Genomic DNA, 22,765 nt, shown 5'->3' with positions numbered 1-22,765 from the left:
AATCTCATTGCCCAAGGTTACCCATTGCTTGAAGGTACATATTCCTGCTGGCAAATCTCATGATGCCACTCCAAACCAATGTTTGGTTTGGAAATGTGCATTTAGAATAGAATAGAATAGAATTCTTGATTGGCCAAGTGTGATTGGACACACAAGGAATTTGTCTTGGTGCAAATACCCTCAGTATACTTAAAAGAAAAGATACAAGATTTATAGGTAGGAGGGATAAAAAAAATCCTAAACATAAAACACACTCTGTGCCAATCTCCTCATCAATTTGCATTCTTGTTTGTTTGCTGACTGACCACATTCACAATGGCAACCATTTGGGGAATAAGCCTGCTCCAGTTGTAGATCTTTGCCTGCAGTCTCCCAAATTGGTTAGAAGATGCTATGGTTGCTGGAACAGTTTCCACATTGTTTAATCTGTTTAGAATTAAGAGACAAACTTCCAACATTGGAGGTGAATCCAATGTCAGAATCTAGCCTTCTGCTCCCATTGCTAATATTGAAGTCTGAGCTTCCCAAATTTGAAAACTTCAATGATAATGTCTTAAATTTCTTAAATTTAAATTACTGTCTTTTGCTATAGTGTGCTGTGGCTAGCTGCATACTTCATCTCTGAAAGATAACTTCTAGAAGAATGCACTAAGCAAACCCCTTGTGGACTTTGTGTAAAACAGAAAAAAATGAGTTTATGATTTATACTTTGAATGATTAGACAGAATAAATTATAGAATGAAGAGAGTTATGTTGTAACCATAGAGTAAGTAGTAAATTTATAATTGTACATATAACTGTTGCAAAGAAAAGCAAAAGCTACTTTGTATCTTTTTTCTATTTTTCTTTTACTACTTTTTCCTTTCTTGCATTTTTAGCTTTTTCTTTGAATTCTTTCTTTTCCTTACCTTCTATTAGTTTGTATTTGTTCTTTTTCTTACATTCTATTAGTTTGCATTTGTTCTTTTCCTTACCTTCTATTAATTTGTATTTGTTTTTATCTTCCCTTTAAGACTATTTAATACAAATAAAAAAATTAGAATGCACTGAGTAGATAGTCTAATAGCAGAGGCAGAAGGAAAGCCTCTGACATCTAGCATTAATCACATTTTACTTCCAGTGCTGAAAGATAAGTTTTTTCAGTGCCATATGCAGAGGCCAATTACAATAGTTGAGTAGTACATTTTGGCAATGGGAGATAGTTCTTCACTGCACCAATGTGTGTGTGTGTGTGTGTGTGTGTGTGTGTGTGTGTGTGAGAGAGAGAGAGAGAGAGAGAGTTTGTGTGTGTATTTGAGTTTGTTTGTGTGCACGTACAAAATGAGCAACAGGCTAATGCCTCCATCTTCCTCTTGTTCTCATTCCCCATTTTCTACCACAAGAGGAACTTATCGCATTGCCTGATGGAAGAGTTGACCCTACTCCATCTCTTTCTATTCTGTGCTTATTGTCATGAACATTGATTGGCTTAATTCTGTGATATTTTATTTTATTAATATTCATGTTTGCTAGAGATTACTAAGTAATCCTCGGGAACTGAAAAAATGTATTGAGTTTCCATTTGCAGCTGTGTTAGATAAAGTTAAAAAAAAACACATTAAAATTATTGCTTTCCATCCTGAAGCAATAAAAATATCTCCTGAATAGCTATGGTTTATCACAGATTCAGGATCTACATAGAATACAATTGTAATCTGCTCCAATGTAGCATCCAATTTAGGAGATGGCAAAACTGCTTGCTTTGCTGTCAGTATTGGACCCCAGAAAACTTTGGACCTCTTCAATAAGTATCTAACTACCTACACTTGATATAATGTGAAGTAGTGATTTTTGTCCCATCATAAAGATGATGGGAAGAGCCGCTATTAACGTTGATAGTTTTAGTAGGCAACCTTGGTTGCTATAGTAGCATTGTTTTGCTATGTTCATTATTACTGGAATTTCCTCTGAGCAAAACTGTTTTCTTTTTTTGTTTCATTTTCCCACAAAGAAATTGAAACATTTCAGTCTATTATGTTTTGGTTAGCTTAGTTGTGTAAATTATATTTTGAGATTTTCATTAGATTACTAGGGGGAAATGATAATCTAAACGTATTGCTCAATTACAAGCAACTTAATTATATTTCTGCTTGCAGTTATATGTTGTAAAAGTTGATTGAACATGAAAGAAGCCCAGGTGAGTGTCTTGAAAGTTACCATTTTTAAAAGGTGGCAAAAAGTAGCACTTTCAAGTAGGTAAACCTATGATTTATTAGAGATTTATAGCTTACAGCTAAGATGGAGGGAGGAACTTCTGAAGGTAGTGAACACTTTGAAGAAAGTAGTCTTCAAGACACCAATTCTTGACATTATAGTTTTATTTCAGGTTCCAAATTCCTTTTAAAGAAGATTCACATACAAACGGGAAGTTGAACAACTTGCCTTGTGGTGCGACCAGAACAATCTGGAACTGAACACACTCAAAACCGTAGAAATGATGGCAGACTTTAGAAGAAACCCTCCCGTACTACCACCTCTTACAATACTAGACAACACAGTATCAACAGTAGAGACCTTCAAATTTCTAGGTTCTATCATATCTCAAGACATAAAATGGACACTTAACATCAAAAACATCAAAAAAGCACAACAAATAATGTTATTTTTGCACCAACTCAGAAAGCTCAAACTGCCCAAGGAGCTGCTGATACAGTTCTACAGAGGAATTACTGAGTCTGTCATCTGCACCTCTATAACTGTCTGGTTTGGTTCTGCAACCCAACAGGACAGACACAGACTTCAGAGGATAATTAGGACTGCAGAAAAAACAATTACTACCCACCTACCTTCAATTGAGGACCTGTATACTGCACAAGTCAAAAAGAGGGCTGTGAAAATATTTACAGACCCCTGACATCTTGGACATAAACTGTTTCAACCCTGAAAATGACACTAGAGAGCGCTGCACACCAGAACAATTAGACATAAGGAGAGTTTTACCCCGAACGCCATCACTCTGCTAAACAAATAATTTCCTCAGCACTGTCCAACTATTTACTAAGTCTGCATTACTATTACTATTCTCATCAATCCTATCACCCATCCCCTCCCACTTGTATGACTGTAACTTTGTTGCTTGTATCCTTACGATTTATATTGATTGTTTCCTAGTATGATTTGATTGCTTATTTGTACCCTATGACTATCATTAAGTGTTGTACCTTACGATTCTTGACAAATGTATCTTTTCTTTTTATGGACACTGAGAGCACATGCACCAATACAAATTCCTTGTGTGTCTACTCATACTTGGCCAATAAAGAATTCATTCATTCATTCATTTGGAAAAAGATTATACTGTAGAACTATAGCTAAAAAGGATTCTAGGTGGAAACAGAATTATCTAGATTCTTTTCATCCAGGAATCAAACTCAAAGTGTTAAGAGTGCAGTCCTGGATCTGTAAGATCTCCCAGCTGCCTTTGGTATCATTAATCATGGCATTTTCCTGAATCAACTATTGTAGAGAGTGAATCTATGAATTTTGGGAGCATTATATTGCAGTGTTTATGCTATATCCTGAGTGGGCAATATCTGTAAGTATCAAAGACAACTGAGTGGTTGAGTCCAGGTCTTTTTATATGGAGAAATATAGGACTTACCAATAGAACAGAATATACACAATTCAGGGTTGAACTGTGGACTTCTTGGTGCTGAGTTTGATTATTTGCTTGCACTGAAGATGTTACCTAGTCTGGTAATGAAATGTCTGCAAGGAAACAATCAAGCTCAGAGGGTACCAAGGACTACGGTATTATTTAATTTCTTTGGGAAGCCATTAGGAGAGAGAATTCATCAGGGTAAGATGAAATATAATTGATATACATCAGCATTTGAATATGAATAGGTGATGCTGTGGGGTTCCTTACCTATATTCTGTGAGCTTTGAGAGTTGGGCTGGGATGAAACAAATTTAAGTTAAATTGTAACAAATTGGAGTTAAGCAATCATGTAATGGCTAGATGGTCTGCTGATCCTGGAAGAGAATATTTTAAAAGGTTGGTCTGCAACTTGATTTGGTCTTACAGATCCATGTGGGTCAACAGGTGGAAGCCATGTCCAGTGTGTATTTGCTCACTTTTAGCTGTTGTTCCAATTAAGGCCCTTTTTGAAGTAGCAAGCACTATCAATAAAGTCTTATGTTTTCATTATCTTTTGACATTTATTTGTTGCAAAGTGCTTTACTTAAGGACTATTGGAAACTTCAATTCACGAATGAAAGCCAGCTCAACAACATAACTATGCTCTACATTTTCAAAGGCATTTGAAGATATTATCCTTGAAGTAAAACCTTGTAGGAGAGAGTGCAAAGGTGTAAGACTGTGTTCTCCAAGGTAAATCCAGCCAACTTGTTTTGATTTGCATGCAATATTACGTTTCATGTAACTTGGCCTAGGAGGTGATGGAAGTTGTGATCAAGAAGCAGCATTACTCAATTGCTGTTCCAACCCTTTGGAACAAAATATATGGAGATTCACATGCCCCTCCTTTAATAACTGGCTGTTCCCTAAACATTTGGAAATTGATATATGTGCCTGCATACTATTGGATCAGTAGTGTGCATTTTATTTGACTGTTTGGTTCTATTAATGCAGTTTTATGCATTTAGTTATATGTTATGTTAGTGTCAGGGTTCCAAGTAATATGCCCAAAGCAAACAGAACTCTGAGGCAGGTAGGTTCCTCAAAAAATGGTTTTATTGTACATATATTGGCACAGGAGGTTGAAAACCGACTCTGAATGTTACCGTGGTTTTCACCTAATTAAAAGTTTTTCCCCTTTCCCAAACAATCAGTCAAATGGTCCAATCAAGGTGCTGTCTGGTTGCCTGGTAACTTTACTCCTCCTCTCTCTGACTACCTGTGGAGATGTCCTTGGTTCTCAGGAGAAGGCATTTTGTTTTGGCTACAAAACCTGAGCTATCTCTGTTCCCCCTTCCCTATCTCTCAGCTCCAGTGTGGCAACATTGAAGCCTCAAAATGGGCCTTGGTCAAGTCAGCTTCAGGCTGGACAGTCTTATAAATATATGGAATGGTATACTTTGGTAGTGAACAAAATACTGGAAATCAATCACTCTACCATCAGAGGAAAATTCGAACTAGTTTTGTGTAAGCTGTCTCAATAGTGTAGTACTTCAACCTTAGCAGTTCCTGTACAGTTCCCCCCCATACATAAACATGAATAATAATGAATATATACATCTGACAGCCCTTTAAGGTAGATCAGACTAAGAAACCAATGCCATTCAGATCAGGACTACTTTCATTGTAACAGCTATAGTACCACAACCTTGCAAATCTGAATGTGCTTCTTTTCTTCCTCATTTTATCTATGTGAACCAGAGAGCAGCCTGAGTAGATGGACTAAACATAAATGACTGTGCTTGAAGTCCATAGAAGACAATAAATAAGATTGAATAGGATCAAGGAGATCCTTAGAAGAGTATAATTGTTTGCTGGGAATAGATTTGAATTGCATTTGTTTACACAATTGCCTGGAGTTAGGCCCAACTCAATGCCACTTAACCAACTATTCCTAAAGTACATCTTGAAAGTATGGCATATAGTACTGTTTTTCTTCCCATTGTCTGCATTATAATGTCATTTCTCTCATCATATCTTTCTCTGAATTTTATAGTGCCAGGGGATCATACCACAAAGGTGATAATTGATTATATGAGAATCATACAGACTGCACAGTCTAGAACAGACAAACTGATCTTCAATCTGTGTTGCATCATTAAAGTGTGATGGATTAAAATAGAAATTTGCTATGTATTCAGGAATTACAAACATATTCATGAGCTAAGTAATTTTGAATTTCAGCAGAATTTGTCATTCTGACTCTATTGTTTCTGGTCTAAACAAATTACTTTATTGTTACATATCAAACTATGTGAAGGAATTAGATTGTATGGCACAATTGATCAATCATCTTCTGGTAATGCAGGCAGAAGTACCCAGTATCGTGGGGACTGCAGTCTAAAAGAAGTGATCAAAACCACAAGTACAAAATAAATTGACAATGTAAATTGTAACAAATTGATTTCTATGGATATTCTCCCTGTAGGTAACTGTCAAACCCATCTGTCACATTAAAACGCCATTTTTATCTCCCATATCTTAGGCTTTTGTGTTCCACATAACCAGATTGTGGCTATTTCTCAGACTGTGCTTGTGACTATTTCCCTACTTGATCAGACCTGTTCTTGATAGACTGCTATTCCATAAACATTCAAGCTCCATTCAGTTCCAGTTCAGTCACATATCATTTCCAGATTGTGTCAATTTGTATAGGATCACCATTTCATATAGCTTTCACATTTGATATTTAAATCTCTTTAGGAAGTCTGTGTTGGAAAAAATATGCTGGACTGCCAAGAAATGCATCTCAGATCCCCAAAAGGACCAGCGGATAATGACTTAATCAGCTTTAGCACGGTTCTCATGTAACACAAGATGCTTCTCTTATGCATGACAACAAAATGTGGCAGCCATTGGTCTACCAGGCTTCATTCCATGAGGAGAATTAGGGCCTCTCACATAACATCCATCCATTTCCCTTGATTATTCAAGAGATAGATGTATTTGAGGCATTCTTTCTAGAAAATATGTGTGAAATTTGTCTTTTGGTTGGTGTTACATTAGCCAGTGACATCACTATTGCCCAAAGGATGTCCGTGGGGGCTCCTTTCATGTCCCCATCAAGGAGCTGGAGTGAATCACCCTCTCATGCAGCAGCACTTAGGTCTCAAATATGGGCACTGGCCTCCAACCCAGCATTCTAACCATATGAGCCACTGCACTCCTTCTGAGAAGGTTTATATAAAATATATAAAAGTGTCCTTAACAGTATTCTGGCATGATCTGTAAAGCAAGAGTGCATCCTTGCTGTTACTGGAGAGCCATACCAGGTGTGGGATGTTGAGATTATATGGATCGAGCCCATTTTGGAAATAGGTTCACAAACTCTAAAAATCAAAATGGGATCCTCCAAAGCTTAAGGCACCTACTTAGCCTCATATCCAGGGGTGGGATGCTGCCAGTATAACAACCAGTTCAGTGATTGCGTGCTTCATGATCTAATATAAAAATTATTGTTTGTTCCAGTGTATGAAAAAGAAAACCCCTTCATTCCTTCCAGTGCCAGGCTGAAAGATCCTCCTTTTCTTTTTCTCCCTGCTAGTTCTCAGTTATTATGATGAAAGAGAACTTATTTTTGAAATATCTTCTAAATTGGATTTTTTTTCAGGGGAAATTATCATGGGTAGAGTTATTCCTGCATTTATTTGTTTCTCAGTGGGTAAGCAATATTTATTTATTTTTATTTATTAATCAAATTTATATGGCCACCCAACTCACAGATATAGTAGGTGACTCAGGCCATTTACAATATTTAAAAATCCATCATCTAAAAACTCATAACCCTTCAACTCCTCTCCCCACTGTCAAATCAGCAATCAGCTCCATCTCCATTCATGGTCCCCAGGCCCATTGACAAAACCATGTTTTTAGGGCCTTTCAGAAAGGCAACCCAGTGGGGGCCAACTGTACTTCAGGAAGAGTGATGTTTCATAGAGAAGGAGCCACCACCAAAAAGACCCTTTTTTCTGGTCCCACTAGACATATGTCCCTGATCGATGGGACCTATATCATATACTCTGCCTTCTCTCCTGGTGAACCAGGTCAATGTAATAGGAGAGAGGCAATGTGTGTATGTTTAGACTTTAATAATATAATCATGATTTCTTACATTTCCATTAATTCTTAAGTACAGAACTCCTTCCATTGGACCTTTTTATATTTTGAAGTGTGAGTAATTTGGAAGGCTTCAGTGTGATGGAAAGATGTGTAACAGGAAGCTTTTCAACAGTTTTGCCATTTTAGCCATAAGGCTTCTTTGTTTAGTTAATTTATATGGCAGCCCATCTCAAATATATGACTCTGGATAGCTAACAATAAATAAAAACAAGATAAAAAACAACACAGCAAAATAATAAGATATACAGCAGCCAAGATAACAAACCAATCAACACCATTAACATAACCGTAGCTCCAGACTCTGTAATAAAATCAGGTCTTCAAGGACTTACTGTTAGTTAACACAAAAATACCACCTAGAGAGATCTGAAATTTCTCAAGCATTCAGAAAACTAGCTAGATAAATAAAAGTACCTTTGACAGGAGTAAACATTTTCTGAAAAATTGCAGGGCGATTTTGGCCCATCATTAAATTCTTTATTGCAGAAGTGGGATTTGTCTGTTTTTCTATGCATTTCTAACTTATTTTCTGTGGTAAAACGAGTATATTAAAAAAAAGCCTTCGGTAGTGGCAAGGGAACATTTTGATTAAAAACATGGCAGAGGGAGAATGGATTACCCCCCCAAGCTGTTGGAAACCACTGCTCTGATCCATCGAGGTATCTCCTCTATCTTTGGTCATCCAACCACCACTTCAGAAGGATGGGATGGCAACTCATTGTGAATGTATGTTTCAGTGCTGGAAACCGTTAACAGCCACTAGTATGCCTGCATCCAATGAATTATGAATCCATTTCATGCCAAGGTTGTACTTCTACGTGCTGCACCAGAAAAGTACTGCAATTGCCCCCAGGAGATCATAATCTAAATCTGGCTCAGGCAGTGATGGATATTAATTTTACCAGAATGCACAGACCTCTAATCATTTTTAAGGCATTCCTCTCCTCTCCAACTGCCATTCTCTGGAGTGGGATTCTGGCATCACAGAGGAAAATATTCTCTAGACTGCTCAGACTTGCTTTGCACTGAGAATCTGCCTTAGGGATGGGGTGGGAAAGAGAGATTTAAAAAAAAACCATGAAGAAAAATGAATTTCCTCTTGATTAGTCATGTCTTTCCTCACTGCTACCTATATTGCACATATGGAATGTTTTTATATTTCTTAAATGCAGATACCAGGTGGATGGAAAAGAAATTCCTCTCAGGCAGACATCCCAAAGATTATGTCATCTAATATTAAACATGGCACGGAAAACTGTCTTTTTTTTTAGTACATGTTTGCATTAGCTTGTTTTAATATATAGCTACAAGAAACACCCAGCTGTAGTTGCTGTAAGAAGGTCTGCACTAAAATGGTGCAGTTTGGAGCATTCCTTTTTATTTGACTCTATGAAAAGGAATTTGATTTATTGCCTATTTTTGTTCCCTAATGGAGGAGAGCATTTTGGAGAGATTTTCATTGGTGAAATTTAGTGTTCCTATATTTAGTTAATAAATGGGTGCAGGTTTTTTTTTTTCTGCAACAGCTTGCAACCCCTTGACATCTTCTACTTCAAATGATTTCCAGAGAAAGGCATAAAAGAGGACTTCTTCCATAGCAATGTTTCTGCCCTTCTAAGCAAGAGTTCTGCCATAGAGAAATAGTTGGAGAAGTTCTTTGGAGAAGTATGGAGAGATCAGCTATCCAGTTCCATCGTACATGCATTTGGTGAGGAACTTTGGGCCTGATTCCAGTTTAGTGAGCTAGCTTGTCAGTCAACTCTTCCCATGTCAATCATATTCCATACTCCAAGAATGTCTTGGGGAGGGGGAAAAGGGGGATGAAGATATCAAGTTGATGACTGTGAACCCCTCTTGGTAAGAAAAGCATTTTGACCTTATTCTTATAAAATTGAATATCGAGTGAATTAGGAAAAGGAGATATTGCTATGGAAATTAGCAAGCTTTGCACAGGCTGCTGCTAAACAGAACATTTGATCAAAAGTTTCTAATGTTTTCTAATATTTTATTTGTTATAACAACACTATTTTAAAGTTTTAACTAATTTTTGTATTCATTTATTTATTCTCTTAATGATTGGGCCCTTTTGTGTAGGTTTTATCTTATTTCTAATATCTGGTGGTCAAAACAAAAAATAAACAGACTGAGTGTGATAACCCTACATTCCATCATTTCACATTTTAATTTTGTTTTCTCAATAGTTATTTAACACTGAGAGCCAATGAACATGCCCAAGCCCTAAATAAGTGGGTGAGTGTATGTATTGATTTAAACTTACATATTGTTTTTAATGAACCTTTGCATTTGTCTGATTTTCTGAAAGTTCTCTCTTATGCATCAATAGTATTGCTTTAAGTACATGAAAGGCTAGCAGTCAGAAAAAATGGTTGCCATTTGTATAATGCCAGTGAAAAGTATTTTTAGCCCATGGGTCACAATTGATGTTGGCAAGCATGTTGGGAGAGGTTCAGAAGTGGCAGGTTCTGACCAGTTCTGGAGAACCAGTAGCGAAAATTTTGAGTAGTTCAGAGAACTGGCAAATACCACCTCTGACTGGAGATTTCACAGTATCCTTCCCCTACCACATCCACCAAGCCACACCCACAGAACCAGTAGTTAAAAAATTTGAATCCCACCACTGGAGGGGTTGCATGCCAACAGTGGGCGTGGTTGGTGCTGGTTATGGTATTAAGGGAGTAGAGCAACATTTCCACATCTAGTAGGCACACAGATGAAACCACACACATTTTAGCATCTTCAACATTCCACATTAAATTGTTCTGTTTTCCACATTTCAGAAAGTGGGAATGGAAAGGATTAATATAGCTTTCCCCAATCTGGATGGGAATGGTTGAAGTTCTAGTTTGACAAGTCTGGGGTTAACCCAGCCAGAAAAGAGTTATTTGATGTGAAGAGATGTGTGTGGTGCATATGATTATGTTTGTTCATGTGTAAATGTGATTGCATGAGTATTCAATCGAGAATTCGGGTGGTTCCAAACTAATCCTGAAAGTCAAATGTTTTGTGTATAATTCATTTTGCCTGGCTAACTTGACATTATGTAACCTTGTCCTTGTGACTCAGCACACTATCCATAGAAGCATCAAATGACTTGAGGGAGTAATGTGATTTACAGAAGTTCCTTTTATGAAGAGATTGGCATGTGGCCAACAATATACTAGATTTGCCAGGCTGGTCAGCAGTCAGCACAGTTGAGACCCCAAAGCAGGCTGGTTCTATAAAAGCACCTTCCAGTTAACATCCAAATAAAAGCATTATCTTGTAGTAGGAGGCTATTGGTTAGCTTTTAGTTGTTTCTATAGCTACAACTAAAATACCTCCCTCCCCACCATTAGCAATTTCAGGAAATTGGTTGTAACAATTAAGACCCACACCTACATCCGCCCACAGTCAGAAGTCTTGGAGCAAGGAAATTGGCTTGAAATTAAGCAGTGGAAGTAAAAGTTTCCATTAAAAACAGAGCAAGCATGGAGAGAAGTAAACATCCCTTGGAGCATATAACTGAATTCATGTGGTTATCCTGTTTTTAACTTTCAACAGGCAGTGAACTAGAAGTTTGAAAAGTCAGCTTACATGTCATAAAATCAAAGGGATTTCAGGACTTTGGCTGTCATTCTATGTACTTTACATGACAATCAATCCCAAATCAATCCCAAATGAGAAAAAAAAAACATGAGCAATTGGTGAACAGGCTCGGCCAAATTTTCCTCAGAGCAACTATGGCTCAAGTCCACACTGCTTGGGTTTAAGAGAAAAATCTTCTCTGGATATTTTTAGTTGAAAGTGGCTCTACCACTGTTTAATTCTGAAACTTATTTTGTATGGGAAAATAGAATATTTAGACTGGAGAAATGTTGCTCAAATTAAACCTCTCCTTTATTATGTTCTGTTTTAATTCTGGACATATACTGAATTGAACAACTTTTTTTTCTTTGAAACTCTGAGATCCCAAAAATCATGTTTCCATATTTGTGCATTTAATTGCTGATACATGAAGGTGATCGTCTGGCAGAAAACAAACACACACAAAAAGAACAAAGCGTTCTTATCTTTGTTTATGCCTTGCATAAATATGTACATGCAGACATATTTATGCAAGGCATAAATTCCCCTCTCCAATATTTGGAAATCCTGCTTCCTGAGACTTTGATAAATGTCCCCATAGTTCTACAGGCCTTCTGATGCTCTTGGTCTTCATAAACAAATTAACAAATGTTTGTGCCCTTGGTCAATGAAAGGTCACAACACAAACATACTGAATTTGACAGCTTATAATTGGCTTAACTGTAATAGATGTTATTCAAAATTAGATACACTGGTGCTCTAACCCAAGGGTGTCAAATTTGTGGTGTCACGTCATCACGTGACATATAGTAACTTCCCCCCTTTGCTAAAGCGGGGTGGGTGTGACACATCTAGCCCACAGCCCGTGAGTTTGACACCCCTACTCTACCACCTTTGTATTCATGGCCCTGTAATTACATAACCCCCCCAAATTTGTAAAGTTAGGTCATTAACAGAAGGACACTGTTACAACCATTGGCTCCCTCCTCTACTGAGACTGAACAATAATATTGCCCAGTTTTAACAACCGGTTCTGTGAACGTGGCTAAGTTGGTGGGTGTGGCTTGGTGGTCATGTTATTGGCTAGGCGTGGCCAATTCAATATCACTCACATCGAGGCACACATCTCCTCGCCTGGCCTCTCACGACTGTGGGATGCTGCAACAGTCGTAAGTGTGAAAAATGGTCATAAGTCACTTTTTTCAGTGCCATTGTAACTTTGAATGGTCACTCCACACAAAGTACCAGCAAAGGAGGGAAAAAAACTCCAGAGAAGTTCCAGAGACAGGAAGTCTAGTCCTACCAAGAATGTAATAAGGGTTAATGGAGAGGCAGTTTCTGTAAGCAACACCAAAATGTTTCCTTCCTGCCTTCCTTACAGGATTAGGCCAGTAATTTCTTCTAACAACCGGTTCTCCAAACTGCTTAGAATGTTAACAATTGGTTCTAGAGAATAGGTGCAAACTGGTAGAATCCCACCCCTGGTATTGCCATATTATTGTTAGTTTCAGTTTTAAATTTATAATGGAGAGAATTCTAACTTTGTGTTATTTTGCTTTTTCTTCTTCTTCTGGTTATTTAGTTCTCTTCTTTATTTTTGGTCACCTTCAGCATCAATTTATTTTAGTGACAAAAAATAAATACGGTAATAACCAACAATTGTAAGGTTACTGAGCATTCTTTCTGCTCATAAACTTCACAAAACCAAACCTCCCAAAGTTTTTAAGGTAGAATGAATGGTGTGGAGTAAAATCCACTAGACATATATTAAACTCAATAAAGCTTACTTCTAGATAGATCTGGAATTTGATATATCTGTTACATACAGATAGTCCTTGACTTGCAATCATTTGTTTAGTGACTGTTCAAAGTTACAAAGAAACACTGAAAAAATGACTTATAACCCTGTAGTCATGTGATCAAAATTATTGCATTTGGCAGCCAGCTTGGTTTTATGATGTTGAAGTGTCTTGGAATCATGGGATTGCCTTCTCTACCAGCTTCTGGCAAGCAAAGTTAAGGGGGCAAGCTCAATTCCCTTAATGACTGCATGATTCACTTAATGACTGTGGCAAAAAAGCTCATGACTCACTTAGCAACAGAAGCCCCAGGCCCAGTTGTGAACTAAATATGCCCTGAAATAAATATGGACACACACACATACATAGACATACACACAAAATGTATGTCTAATATGCATATAGAATACAGAAGGAGGGAGGGAGGAGAGACAGAGAGAGGGGGTGGGGGGGAGAAAGTAAGCATCTGCATACACATATATAGACATTAAAGTAGGTTCTGTGTTGGAGCAGAAAAGATTGGAGACGATCCAGAGGCTGCAGTTTTTAATTCTCCATTCTGACCCATCATTTTCCCCAGCCTCTTTAACAACTGGCATTGGTCCAGCTAGCTTAACAGATGATTATTTTGTATAATGAAGAGATTTAAGCAAGTTCTTCTCAAGTTCTGTCAGATCTTTCAGGATCAAAGGAACCAAAGGAAATCTAAGAAAATTATTACTGTTATCATAATTCCTAAAACTGTTTTGCATTTCCCATATAAAGAGGGTGGAGTGGGGCAAGAGATATAATTTAGCAGATGCATCTAAATGGAGCAGATGTACTGAAAGGTTATAGCGTATTGCCTTTAATTATCTTCTGCAGAGTGAAAAGCAGCACCATCCTTATTCTTCCTAAACAACAGAGAAGTGGTAAGTAATCTCATTCCATTCAAAAGAAAACTACCTCACGTAGTAAGGCTGTTGATAAAAAAGAGCCAGTGGCAAATCAGAATTCTCTGTTGGGGAGGCTAACAAAATAATGTTCTTCTCCTAAGGATGAATGCCTGCCACTCCCACTACTTAGTTTCGGCTAGCATGATCTTGTTCTCCCTTATCATTTGACACATCTTCTGCTTGTTATAATAACTGATTTCTTGCCTGTAATCTTTGCAGTACTGCTACCTATGGATTTATTGTCAAAAGCAATAGATGAGGCCTCTTACATCCCCTCAATAACGTGTAAAAAGAGATTGTAAGAGATAGTGGTGTGCTTCTAGGAAATGCTATGACAATATCATCATTTCTCGGCCATTGAATACCCAGTGGCATTTATTTTAGCTAAGGATAGAGAAGGTCACAGTTGAGGGGCACTGATAGGACCAGAAAAACAGAGAAGGAATGAAGAATTCAAGGATGGATGTTATGCAAAGAATTGTATGCTGTTCCCCAGTCCTATTATCTTCCCTTTGCTATATGGATAAAGAGATAGAATTCTTTATTGGCCAAGTGTGATTGGACACACAAGGAATTTGTCTTGGTGCAAATACTCTCAGTATACATAAAAGAAAAGATACATTCATCAAGAGTCAAGGATCATAAGGTACAACACTTAATGATAGTCATAGGGTACAATAAGCAATCAAGTCATACTAGGGAATAGTCAATATAAATCGTAAGGATACAAGCGACAAAGTTACAGTCATACAGTCACAAATGGGAGGAGATGGGCAATAAGGAGTAATGAGAAGATTAACAGTAATAGTAGTGCAGACCTTGTATATAGTTGGAAAGTGTTGATGGAATTATTTGTTTAGTATTGTGATGGCTTTGGGGAAAAAAACTGTCCGTATGTCTAGTTGTTCTGGTGTGCAGTGCTCTATAGCGTCATTTTGAGGGAAGGAGTTGAAACAGTTTATGTCCGGGATGTGTGGGGTCTGTAAATATTTTCACAGCCCTCTTTTTGACTCATGCAGTACACAGGTCCTCAATGGAAGGCAGGTTGGTAGTAATTCTTTTTTCTGCAGTCCTAATTGTCCTCTGAAGTCTGTGTCTGTCCTGTTGGGTTGCAGAACCAAACCAGACAGTTATAGAGGTGCAGATGATAGATTCAATAATTCCTCTGTAGAACTGTATCAGCAGCTCCTTGGACAGTTTGAGCTTTCTGAGTTGGTGCAGAAAGAACATTATTTGTTGTGCTTTTTTGATGATATTTTTGATGTTAGGTGTCTATTTTAGGTCATGTGATATAGTAGAACCTCGAAATTTGAAGGTCTCTACTGTTGATACTGTGTTGTCTAGTATTATAAGAGGTGGTAGTATGGGAGGGTTTCTTCTAAAGTCTACCACCATTTCTATGGTTTTGAGTGTATTCAGGTCCAGATTGTTCCGGTTACATCACAAGGCAAGTTATACAAGCTCCTGTCTGTATGAGGATTCATCATCATCTCGAATGAGACCTATCACTTTTGTGTCATCAACAAACTTCAGTATTATAACAGATGGATCACTTGAGGTGCACTTATTGGTATATAGGGAGAAGAGAAATGGAGAAAGTACACAGCCTTGGGCGTGTGTGTGTGCTAATTGTACAGATATCAGTTGTGATTCTGCCTAGCTTCACCTGCTGTTTCCTGTCTGTTTGGAAGCTTATGATCCACTTACAAGTGTGTTCAGGAACTGCTAGTTGGTTTAATTTACTTAGAAGAATATCTGGAATGATGGTATTGAATGCTGAACTGAAGCCTACGAAGAGGACCCTTGTGTAGGTATTTGGAGATTCCAGGTGCTGTAGGATGTATTGCAGAGCCATATGCATCACTGTTGTCAGTGTGTGGAGAAGTAATACACAAATGCCATTGGCCTCAGTAAGTTGAATTTGGGTGAAGTAGAGGAAGATATCTTGACTGGTACTTGTTGCCTATGAATATTTTGATGTAGTAAAATACAAAATATAGTTACAATCTCAATTTTGTGCTTTACATAATTATATACTAGCCATTTACTGTAAATAAGAAAAGAATTAATATAATCTTCAAATCCTAAAATCAATGTTTTATTTTTTAATCTGTTTCAAACATAAAGTCCACAAGTGAATTCCAAGTGGAAACAGAACTAGATTAATTTTTTCCTTTAATTAAAGCAGTTAGTTTTACCATCTCTGTCAACTCCATTGCTTTTTCCATCCATTCTTTCATTTTTGGAATTGATATTTCTTTCCATTTGGGGGTATATAGGATTCTTGCTGCAGTCAATTAATATAACAGTACAGTTCCACTCACTCTTCAATACCTCATGGACACACGCAAGGACTAATAGTTAGAGAAATCAGGTTAAACCAAAAGTGGACAACTATGGCCCCTTTATGATCTATGGACTTCAACTTCCAGAATTCCTTTTTTTTAACATTGAAAACAATATATTTTAACACCAACATTTATCAATAAATACACCTACAACCCTAGATTCTGATTTAGTTACAAAAGTGCTTTGAAAGTTTTGGGGGAACAAACCTACCAACATTCTTTTTTTTAATAAAAGTTTTTTAATTTTTATTTTTTACACATCTCTTCAGGTAAGCAACGTGATTCTAGGTTACAACGTTCATATATAATCATGGTTACATTTTATTTATTTTATTTATTTTTGATTTGTCAATCGCTTACAAGATAATAGGTATAAGTATATACGTAGTTATGAATACATGAAATGGAGACATATCAGAAAAATAAAAGAAACAATAGGACAGGGGCAATAGGCACGTTGATGCGCTTATGCCTGCCCCCTACAGACCACTTAGGAAAGGGGTGAGGTCAATAATGGACAGTCTAAGGTTAAAGTTTTTTTCATTTCCAACTTTCTTACTAATTTCATATCAAATCATTATCTAGCTCCCAGAATTCCTGAATTAATCATGCTGACTCAGGAATTCTGGGAATTGAAGTCCACAGATCAGTTTTCTCCTTGTATGATGTTAGATTTTTCCTATCCCATAATTATTTAACCATTTTTTATAGTTATAAAACTTGCTTCACCACTCACTGCTTAGATTTCCATTCCAGAAAACTTCATCACTTTCTTCATTTACCTACATAGCTCTGTAGGTTCATACCATCCCAGTGGCTTATGTTGTAAGTTCCATGGCCACTGACCATTATGTAGTCATGTGATCATTGTAATAAAGAAAGTGGAGCATTCCGATGAAATCAGTCCCATTTTTCCATTTGCTACACTCTGAATTTCATCCCATTTCTGAAATGAGCATATTCAAAATGGAAAGAATGTTCAAAACAGCAATAACACCAGTAGAATTATATCTTATCCTTATCTTCCTAGAAAGGAGCATGTGAATGTGCTTGTCTCATTTCTTTGTAGTGTTCCCATGCCTGTAGTATCTGGGAACACATCACTACAATACTAAATATTACTTTAAAGTGCACGTATATTCTACTTAAACTTTGCTAAGCGTTGTATTGCTTTCAGAAAAATTCCATTAGTATATTATGAATTAGAAAACTATATAAAATTATTTGGACACATTTCATTAATATGCATGGAGATGCAATAATTGGAAGCTATATTTTCAATTCAAATTCTGTTTCATTAAGCCTTCAATAACCCTGTTTCTGCTTTTCAGTCTATTTGAAAGCTGGATTTAAAAGCTGATATCCAATAAGTAGAAACAAATCAATGTTCAATTTAGCAAACTACAAATTGTTAAATTAAGAATTGATCAGCGATAGCATTGATGATTAAACCATAGCTGCTATTGCTAATCAATACATAATTTAACGATTTGTAGTTTGTTAAATTGAACATTATTGATTTGTTTCTACTTATTGGAGCTTTAAACATAGAGAATATTTTTTTCATGTTTAGACATTGACATTTTTAAAAACAGATTTCAATAATTAAAAAGAGAGGATGGAGAAAATATACAAGACAACATGGAAATTTTTGGTGATGATGATGCATTTTCAAGCTTCCTATTGTGGTAAATGCATATATATTTTGTACATATTAATACAAATTGTTATAATATAATATTACTGTTGGTTTATGTTTTAGCTATGGATTGATTGCTTGTAATTTGTGTTGTGAATGCATTCATTGAAAAAAGGATACACAGCAAAATACCAATTTATGAAAATTTGTCTCAGTGTTAGTCATGGTATAAAAATAGACAATACACCTATGTTTTGAGTAAGTGTTCATTGTCATACCAGTTGATAGATAACCCAGGTATAAATATCAATTTTCTCATGTGAAATCTTTAACTACAATTGAGTTTTCATATGTGGTTAAATAACATCATATTATGTTGGATTAATGTGCCTTTTGCTGACTGGATTCTGTATATGATTTAATTCTGCAATGCATCTTTAAGTAGCAGTTTCAGCAGAACTAATTTTGAATAAATTGATACGCAAATAAATAATAGCCTCTGCTTCCTTTAGGCATAGCCTTTCCATATGCACTGTTTTTTTAAAAATAATCTTATTAAGACCAGTTATTATGCATTTCATCATCAAAGTTTAAAACTGTAGTTATTTGGGTTTCAGAAAATAGTGGAAATGTTCTTCATTCTTCTCATTCTTCTCTACATCAAAATGATATCCAGTTATGCATATGAAGAGGCACCATGTGAAATGATGGAAGGAGATGATAAAAGAAAGTTAATACAAACAAATCAGTGAATTGTCAAAATAGGATTGACAGGGATCCTTATAACACTTCTGGGATTAATTTTATCAAGGATATAACTAGAATATGATAGAATCAAATGCATCTTTGACTTCCGGTTTGAGCTTCTTCGGCGACAGACCGAAACCTCATCTCTGCGAGGTTTCAATCCGTGCTCGCCGCTGGAGCGCCCCGAGCCGGCTGGTTTCAGGGCTAAGTCACCCCGTAGAGGTGGTGAAGAAGAGGGAGGCTGCCTGCAGGGTTGAGGAGAGCCGCATCTCTCCTCCCCAGCTGGCCATTACTCCCTTTCCTGAAGGCGGTTGTAGCAGGGGTCCGAAATGGCCACCACAAAGAAGAACTCGACCGGAAAAGAATGTGCAGGAGGAAGATAAGAAGAGAAAGTTTTGATTGACCGGGTCAAACAGCAAAAGCAACAAATAAGGTACCCTGGAATTGAAACTATTAAAAAAAACAATAACATTGTTCCCCAAGAAGATTTTTAAGCTGCGAAGGAGAGAGAAAAGAGAAAAGATTTGGGTTTTTTTCTCCTTTTCCTATATTGACAGCTAAGAGACTTAAGCAAGAAATTGGAAAAAAATCCATTTTGACATTAATAGGCATTTAATGCTGAAAATAAAAAATCAAAGGGATAATAAAGATTTTTGGATAATCAAAAGCTTTTGAAAACAGGAAAGGAGGGAAAAAGAATAAAAGGGAAGATCTGGAAGGGAGGAGACTGCCTGGAATTAAAAAGAACTTACAGCAAAATCTCAACAAGACTTCCAAAAGATACATTTTAACTGAAACATCACAACAAAAACCCCAGGAAGACAAAGTGGAAAAAGAAATAAGAAGAATAGCTTGGGACTATTTGGATTACTTGATGATCTCTGGATTTTTGGTTATTGTATTTGAATGACTAAAATCAATTGGGTGGTTGTTTAAAACTGTTTAAAATGGCTCCACTTTTAGAAGAACTGAAAATGGAACTTAAAAAGTACAAAGAAGATGCACAAGAAGGGAGAGGTTCTTTTGGCTTCGTATTTCGTGTCTTAGAAATGGAGATTTGGAACTATGAGAAACAACAAGAAATGCCTGCAGAACAAGAAGATTGCAAAAAAAGAAGCCATCTTTAATGAACAAGTAATCTTAGGTGGGGGGAAAAAAGGAAAGGGGGGAAAGAGAATGGAAAGTTTAAGATTGGGAAAAACACCCCCCCCCCAAATAGAGTGAAAAATAAGTATAAAATCAGAAAGCAACAGAAGAGGGAAAAGCAGAAGAGAGAATTAGAAGTAGAGAGACAAGGGGGTAAAAAGGGGAGGGAGAAGATGAGAGGGAAGAAAGAAAGGAAAAGAAGTTATAAAGGACAGAAACAAAATATAGAGAACCAGGCCCTATTTAGAAATAATGGGTGAAAATTTAATGGAAAAAGGGATTCTGCAAAGGTACATAAGATAGTATGGTTATATTATTCGAATTATTTTTATTTTCTTTGGTTGTTTTTTTAAGTCTTAAATTCTCCATTCTCTTTCCCCGCTTTCCTTTTTCTTCCCCACATAAAATTACTTGTTCATTAAAGATGGCTTCTTCTTTGTCCCAGTCTTCTTGTTTTGCAGACATTTCTTGTTGTTTTTCATGGTTCCAAATCTCCATTTCTAAGAATTGAATAACGAAGCCAAAAGAACCCTTCCCTTCTTGTGCATCTTCTTTGTACTTTTAAAGCTCCATTTTCAATTCATCTAGAAGTGATGCCATTGTATACATTTTTAAACAACCACCCAATTAATTTTAGTCATTCAAATGTAATAACCAAGAATCCAAAGATCACCAAATAATCCAAACACACGCAGGTTGTTTCTTTTTGCTCTTTTTTTTTCAGTTTCTGTTTTCTTTACTGTTTAGTTACAAAGTTTCAGTTAAAATGTATCTTTTAGAAGTCTTATTGAAGTTTTACTGTAGATTCTTTTTAATTCCAGGCAGTCTCCTCCCTCTTCCAGATCCTGCCCTTATTCTTTTTCTCTCCCTTCCTGCATATGAAAATTTTTTTTTAGTGTCCAGAAATCTTTATTATCCCTTTGACATTTTGTTTTATTTTCAGCTTAATTGCCTGTTGATGTCAAAGCGGATTTTTCTGATTTCTTATTTAAATCTCTTAGTTATCAGTATAGGGAAGGGAAGAGAAGAAAAGAAAAAACCAAACCTTTCCCTTTTCACTTTCCTTCGCTACTTCCGACTCTTCTTTGGGAGCAATGTTATTTTTTGTAAGTTTAAATTCCAGGGTACCTTAGTTGTTGCTTTTACAATTTAACCCAGTCAGCCAAAACTTTCACTTCTTATCTTCCTCCTGCACATTCTTTTCTGGTCGAGTTCTCCTTTGTGGTGGTGATTTCTGACCACCGCTACAACCACCTTCGGGAAAGGGAGTAATGGCCAGCTGAGGAGGAGAGATCCTCAACCCTGCTGGTGGTCTCCCCCCTCTTCACCACCTCTACAGGGTGGCTTAGCCCCAAAACCAGCCGGCTTCACCACCTCTACAGGGTGGCTTAGCCCCAAAGCCCAGACAAACCACGCACAATCGTGGATTTCTGTCTGTCGCCCAAGCCCTTTTAAGTTTATCCATTTAACTCTTATTTAGGCTTCAATACATACCATAAAATTATAACATTCAATATAATACATAACTTCCATTCAGATTCTGCTTGGTACATTCTTAAAATACACACTATATTCTTAGAAAAAGAAAAAACTATAAATGTATGTAATTAAAACAACACATTCCATTCCAATTCAATTCTATCATTAATATTAATATTCATTAAAATCTTAACTTCTTTACCATTACTTTTCAATTAAATATCATACTTCTATGGGAACAATTATAAGCTTTCCATAATTAATTCCCCCCACTCTTCATTTATATTTTATAAAACATTAACTAATTAAGATGTTCCCGTTCCTTCCTAATTCAATTTTCTCATTTATTTTATTTCACTTATTTTATTAACAAACATTTCACTAAATTACACTAACTATTTTATTCCTCATTTTAATCATACGTTGTTTCCAATTTTCTAAAGTTATTTCTATTACTAATATAACAATACAATCTTATGTACCTTTACAGAATCCCTTTTTCAGTTAAATTTTCACCCATTATCTCTAAATAGGTCCTGTTTCTCTATATCTTGTTCCAGTCCTTTGTAACTTCTTTTCCTTTCCTTCTTCCCTCTCTTCTTCTCTCTCCCCCCTTTACCCCCTTGCTTCTCTACCTCTATTTCTCTTTTCTGTATTCCCCCTTTCTGTTGCTTTCCAGTATTATACTTATTTTTCGGTTTGAAGTCTCTTCGGTGACAGACAGAAATCCGCGATTGTGTTACATATAGTGCTGTCTGTTACTTAGTCTCCAAGATGAAGAGAAAAAGAATTCTGATATAGCCCACCTAATAATACACTCTTGCTGTATCTTTCTAATAAACACAAAACCTAAGTGGGCTTTACTTGAAATCAAATTACAATTTCCACTCCTAAAAATAATTGCACATCTATGAAAATTGAAGAGCTTCTGAAATGAAAGAAAAGCAAGATTACATGATAGCTGTTCCCTAATTAGGACCTTGTTATACCCTCTACAAAATATCCACAGAGATGAAAAACCTAAGCCACTGCTACATTATTTAAAGAATAATACAGATGGAATACTTCTTGTTACACATTTCCTGATGGACACTTCCGCTTAGTATTTCATTTGTGTTCTGTTATGCTTAAAGAACACATTGCAGCAAATTATAATGTACTGTCGCTACGGAAAATCAGATTTAGTCAAGCTTTATAGCTACATAGTTATGGTTGGATGAATGTAAATAGTAACCAAGAAAAACCTCTCTCACAATTTAGCATTTCTCAACTATGCGCTTACTTTTGCC

At 36.5% G+C, this 22,765-nt stretch overlaps 1 long non-coding RNA gene across 1 annotated transcript in view; it reads left to right on the top strand.

Moving 5' to 3' along the window:
* The window catches only part of LOC148128279 (uncharacterized), an 88,380-nt gene that overhangs the window by 14,130 nt on the left and 51,485 nt on the right, over nt 1-22,765 (top strand). The window contains exons 3-4 of the long non-coding RNA XR_015741186.1: nt 10,000-10,048; nt 14,047-14,093. This is a non-coding gene — a long non-coding RNA (uncharacterized LOC148128279). The remainder of the gene's footprint in view (nt 1-9,999; nt 10,049-14,046; nt 14,094-22,765) is intronic.

The sequence above is a fragment of the Pseudonaja textilis genome, chromosome 1 (assembly GCF_049901715.1).
Source record: "Pseudonaja textilis isolate UNSWEBS1 chromosome 1, rPseTex1.2, whole genome shotgun sequence".
NCBI classification, from domain to species: domain Eukaryota; kingdom Metazoa; phylum Chordata; class Lepidosauria; order Squamata; family Elapidae; genus Pseudonaja; species Pseudonaja textilis.
Note: the sequence above shows the minus strand (reverse complement) of the source record. Positions and strands in the feature narration are given on the sequence as shown.